The 5,880-nt window shown below is 39.0% G+C and overlaps 1 long non-coding RNA gene across 1 annotated transcript; it reads left to right on the top strand.

Moving 5' to 3' along the window:
* Positions 1 to 219: 219 nt before the first annotated feature.
* LOC118938449 lies at positions 220 to 5,633 on the top strand. Its single transcript, XR_005035724.1, has 2 exons — positions 220 to 425; positions 2,864 to 5,633. It is a non-coding gene; the product is annotated as an uncharacterized LOC118938449 (long non-coding RNA).
* The last annotated feature ends 247 nt before the right edge of the window (positions 5,634 to 5,880 follow it).

Below are 5,880 nucleotides of genomic sequence, written 5' to 3'. Positions count from 1 at the left end.
ATCCTATTTAATTTCATATTTACTGTGTTGTTGTCATTAGTCAGCTAGCGGTCTGGATAAGTTAGCATTAGCCTAGCTAACATCTCCGACCATGTGGTCACTAAGCTACTCTCCTTCTAAAGAAGAGGAGGATATCACAGTAAAACAAGAAGTAGAGGTTGAGGCCGTTACTGTGAAAGAAGAGGAAGACGCGTTCAGAGTGAAAGAGGAGGAGGATGTTACAGTAAAAGGAGAGGAGGATGCAGTTTATGGAGTGAAAGAGGAGGAGGGGGAGATGACTGTTACATCAAAACAGGAGGAGGAAGAAGAGGAGGAAACTGGATATCTGGGCCCGGTTTCCCAAATGCATCTTAAGGCATCCAATGGTTCTAACGCTGAACTTAGCCATAAGATGGTTTTGAGAAACCGTTCTCTGATTAACACTAGTAAGTACTGTCTTAAAAACAGAGGCACAAACTCTGCAGTTGTTGAACTGATGTTTGTTGTTAAAGGGGAAATCTGCAATTGTTACATCCATATTGTGACTTTTTGATTATTTATTTATAGCCAGTAATTCTTGAAGAATATAACACATGCCTCATGAACTTAGTTCAACTGTTATACCCCATCAGAACCCCAAATAAGCTTTTTTTTACTCTAATGTTTAGAAACAATGTAAATCAACACTGTTTAGCCTCAACATGGTTAAAACTATAATGTTGATATCATGGATGGTCAGTCCTTGCATCCATAGGTCTGTCTGTCTGTAGTTACATTTCTCCAACCCCATAATCATCTTATTACCAAAACAGTGGTGGAATGACAGATTTGTTATTGTTTGAACTGCAGATTGCTGGGTTGTGTGGGTTTTTTAAACAGCAACAAAATGGCTGCCTAGAGACTTGGTTTGGTAAACAGCTGAGGGATGGGGGGAAGGAGAAGTGTAACACTTATAAGGTTTTGGCTTGACAGACGCTGGACCCAGGTTTGAGTTCAGCCCAGGGCTACCCCCTGAATTCACTACACTATGAATACAAAGACTGGCCATCCATGATGTCATAATGATAGTTTAACCAGGTTTCTAGGCTATATAGTATATTCTAGCATCCATCGATGATGTCATAATGATTGTTTAACCAGGATTCTAGGCTGTATAGTATATTCTAGAATCCATCCATGATGTCATAATGATAGTTTAACCAGGTTTCTAGGATATATAGTATATTCTAGAATTGCCAGTGTAGATTTCCTGTGTGGGTCAAGTTATTAGAGCTGTTGACAAGTCATTGTATAATATTCAGCCAATTTATTTTCATGCCATTACATCAATGTGGCCCAACCAGAAGAGAGAGAACTCTTCCTGAACCACCTCCTCCTGCTGGCCTTCATAAATTCTGACGTTGCTGGTAATAGGCTACACAAGCAGTCAGCAACCTACATTTGGAGTGCAAATTTATCTTACCATTTATACTGATTTGCATGCCAGTTATGATTTTAATATTCACATTTTTATGGAACAGTTTCATTTCATTGATAATAGTATCTCAAAATCATTGTCTGTGATTAATCTACATTCTATCTAAATGAAAATTTACAAATCTAACTTTTATTGCCATTGCCAACTATGTAAAAAATTGCCTACATAAAGCCAAGAAATAAAAACATTGCAAATAAATATCCTGTAAATCACATGGCCTGTCTACAACGAACTTGATACATTGTTTAAAATAATTCTGGGCTCTGGGTTTCCCGTGCCAGTGCCGAGTTCGGGACAGACACAGTTTTTCCCTTTCGTGCCGAGTGGTTATCGAAAGGGCAGGAGCTGGAAATGTTTTTCAAATACTTTAAAGAACTATTCTCATTTGCAAATGATTTTGATTAGACTTTGTATACATGCTGTTTGAGGTGAAGATAATTTTGCTTTGAGAAGCTCCACAACTCATTAGTGGTGGTGCGTTAAGACAATGAGAAATACTATCAGACATCCACAAATGGGCACATTTATAGGCCTACTTTTGCGCAAAAGCCAGGTAGACTAATCCTACTTCTATATGCGTAGTAGGTCTTGTGTCCTACAGTAGGTCTATGTTGTTAGGTGAAGTTTTGGGTCCTACAGTAGGTCTATGTTGTTGTTAGGTGAAGTTATGGGTCCTACAGTAGGTCTATGTTGTTGTTAGGTGAAGTTATAGGGCCCTACAGTAAGTCTATGTTAGGTGAAGTTATGGGTCCTACAGTAGGTCTATGTTAGGTGAAGTTATGGGTCCTACTGTAGATCTATGTTGTTAGGTGAAGTTTTGTGCCAATTTGGCAAACACTTAGTGTACAAACCATCATTGTCAGGCTGATGGATAAGCTAGCCAAAGAGCATTTTACTGGTTGAAGTGTTTTAAAAAAAAGTATAACGCAGTTGATTTGTGACAATAACACAAACATTATATTAGGCAGGACATTCAAACGAGCCTTACAATTATAATCCAAAGTGGTGTGAAATGCACTCTGGAAATGGAGGTTACTCCCCTGTGTTTTCCCCCCATTCACATTCAGAATACATTGTGAAAAACTAAAATCTTTGCTCACCATTTTTTCTCCAGGCAGATATACTACATCCATAACTATCGGTTTCCTCATTAGCAGGGAGGAGTTTCTACAACCAAATTGAGTGTGCATCGCCCTCGTGCCGCAATTTTAGCAAACACCAAAATTGTCCTATATTGGAGACCAAAAGTAATCTGGTACATTGCTTAGGGTTTTCCACAACTTGAATAACTCTATCATCGATGTTACTACTAATGTGAAAACAAGACAAAATATGACTATTCTTGTTCATTTGAACTTTTACAGTTGTTGGCCTTTAACCATCTGTCTGACTTTGTTGTTCACGCAGGAGAGAGACGTGACTATTGTAGATCCTCTGGGGAGCTTCAACAACATCATGATGCTGACAAGGCAGAGAAGAGTCTCTCCACATCAGAACACCTCTAGAAACACCAGCAGAGACCCACAGGGAAGAGAACTCACCGCTGCTCTGTTTGTGGGAAGAGATTCACCTCCTCATCAGGCATTAAAATTCATCAGACAATCCACACAGGAGAGAAATCTTATAGCTGTGATGAATGTGGGAAGAGTTTTGTTACATCTAGCAGTCTGACTAAACACCGGAGAACACACACAGGAGAGAAATCTTATAGCTGTGATGAAAATGTCAAGAGTTTTGTTACATCTAGCAGTCTGACTATACACCAGAGTACAAACACAGGAGAGAAACCTTATAGATGTGCTCAATGTGGGAAGAGTTTTACTAGTCTAGCTATCTAACTGTATACCAGAGAACACACACAGGAGAGAAATCTTATAGCTGTGCTCAATGTGGGAAGAGATTTACTCAGTTGACCAGCCTGATGTCACACCAGAGAAAACACACATAGGAGAGAAATCTAATAGCTGTGAGGCTACACCAGAGATTATCTGATAAAATACCTCTGAACAAACATCAGAAAATACATACATGAAGGAGTTGTTTCATGATATCAATGAATTAATGTCACAATGTAGAATATCCGTAATCATTTGCCCCCTGTTCTACTGATTTCAACATGATAGGGATATTAGCCTCACGGAAAAATCCAGGCTCTGAATTGAACGAGTTATTATTTATGTGATTTAACAAAAAGTGACTAACACTATATCACTATATCAGTGATGTATTTCTACTTGTCAAAACAACAGTGTTTCTGGTGCTTGTGCAGTTTATAAGATGCTTGTTTAAAAAATACAAGTAATATGATTATTGTGGCAGATGTTTGTGTACATAGCACATGTTATGTTTAGGTTTTCAATTTATCCCAAACTGTTCCTGCATATTGGTTATTGATTTGGACACGTTAAAACTGTGTTTTGACATTGGGGATATTCCACCGAGCAAAATGTAATTGAAAAGCCGTTGAAAAAAGGACTGCAATCAAATATTTCATATTTACATTTCATGTAATGATAATGATTTAGTAATGATCATTATTTATGCAACCAACTGACAATTTTTTGGTACAATTATATTGACATTGTTGCACAGCTTTTAGAATGTCAGGGTTCATTCTCAGATATGCCAATCCAAATGTATGAGAGCATGACATTGGGGACTGGGCCCCGATCCAACAACATACCTATCTAGTGAACCCTGAAAAGTGCGAGAAGCTCTGCCGTGAGGTGAAAAGTTACTACAGATATTGCAGGAGTTTCCTCTTGAAATCAGACATGTCCGTGATAAGGACAACTTGGTTGCTGATTGTATCAAGGGTGGGAAGTCAAAAGGTTTTGCGTTTAGGCAGTAAGTTGCCATGGATCACAATTTATTTTGACTGCACGTTTTTCGTGTATTGGAGATGAGTTTTGTTTGGGCTCGTTCCATGGGGACGAGAGTTCTAGACGCTAGTGAGTTTTAGGCAGACGAGAGTTCTAGAAACTAGTGGGGGAAAAATGTTTTTTTCTTGTTTTTAAATGTTGACAGCCAGTAGACACCATGTTTATATTGGTGAAGGTGAAGCAATGTAGTTGATTATAATGTGAAATGGAAGTTGTTTTCTGTTGGTGGTAAGCATTTTTCAGCCTGCTGATGGCGTGGTAAACACCACCCACGGCTCTACCAGGGGCTTGAGGTGGTCTCCCACAGCTCTGCTTATGTCATTTTATGTGGCTTTGCTGTTCCATTTCTTGACTGCCCCTACAACACAGAAAGAAACACATTTAGTCATATTATGTAAAACACTCAAAGTTATGGATGTGGAGCATCTATGGCCTCAGTTACACCTGGCACCTAAATGTGATTTCTGTCATCTGATCACTCCAAGCTGCATTAGGTTCATAAATATTCATAAATATTTACCATCTAAACCATGTGTGACCTCTCACCTCTCTGGCTGTAGAAGTGTTCTTCCTAACCAGTCCTGCAACAACTCTCTGACTGAGCTCCACCCTCACTGGGTCTTCAGCGGAGAAGAAGGCTGAGGAGGGATGGAAGGATGAATGGATCAGTCAGTCAATAACATGTAGAGCTGCTGTCTGACAAAATCACTATTTTAGTAGTTCATTAAAGTAATTAAGGCTTTATGACTGCTGAATACCAACTATCAATTACTTAGATCATGTTTTTTCAGGTAGAGATATATCCTTGGGACGTCCGTAGCCCATTGAAGTTGACATTTAAAATGGTTAAGGTCGGGGTTAGGGTTTAGGGTAGGGATGTCCCAAGGATTCCAGATAGCATTGACCATCGTGCATTATTCTGTCTCTTAAACATAGCAGGTGATGGGTTCTGACTTCTGTACTTTTAAATATGAAATATCCATATTATGTGAAATTGAATGAAACAATAATGTATGTTAATGCTAATGTGATGTACAATATTCCATGATGTTTCTATATGATAACAATAGCGTAATATATTTAATATGCCATATAGTCTTTTTTTAACAGTTTCACTAATGAATTTTAATTAACTTAATCATTATGACACACCCCTCACTATTGTCATTGGTTGCACTAATTTCACTGTTTGTCTACATAACCTGATTCAAGTATTCATAACATCACCCTGAGGAAGGCACAGTGATGCTGAAACGTTGGTAAAACCCCATTAAATTGCTGCGAGTTTATACATGGATTGTGCGACTTTCTTTATTTTGATAGTTTATTCACCGTTAGTCAGCACCGCCACACAAACTATTTTCTGGGTGTGCGCCAGCTCATGTTTTTTAAGGATAGGTAACAACATGCTGATCCCCACGCTGATCCTCAATGAAGGGGCCCCTCATGAGTGCGTGCTCAGCCCCCTCCTGTACTCCCTTGTTCACTCATGACTGCACGGCCAGGCACGACTCCAACACCATTATTAAGTTTGCCGAAGCC

Source organism: Oncorhynchus mykiss, chromosome 13 (assembly GCF_013265735.2).
Source record: "Oncorhynchus mykiss isolate Arlee chromosome 13, USDA_OmykA_1.1, whole genome shotgun sequence".
NCBI lineage: Eukaryota > Metazoa > Chordata > Actinopteri > Salmoniformes > Salmonidae > Oncorhynchus > Oncorhynchus mykiss.
Note: the sequence above shows the minus strand (reverse complement) of the source record. Positions and strands in the feature narration are given on the sequence as shown.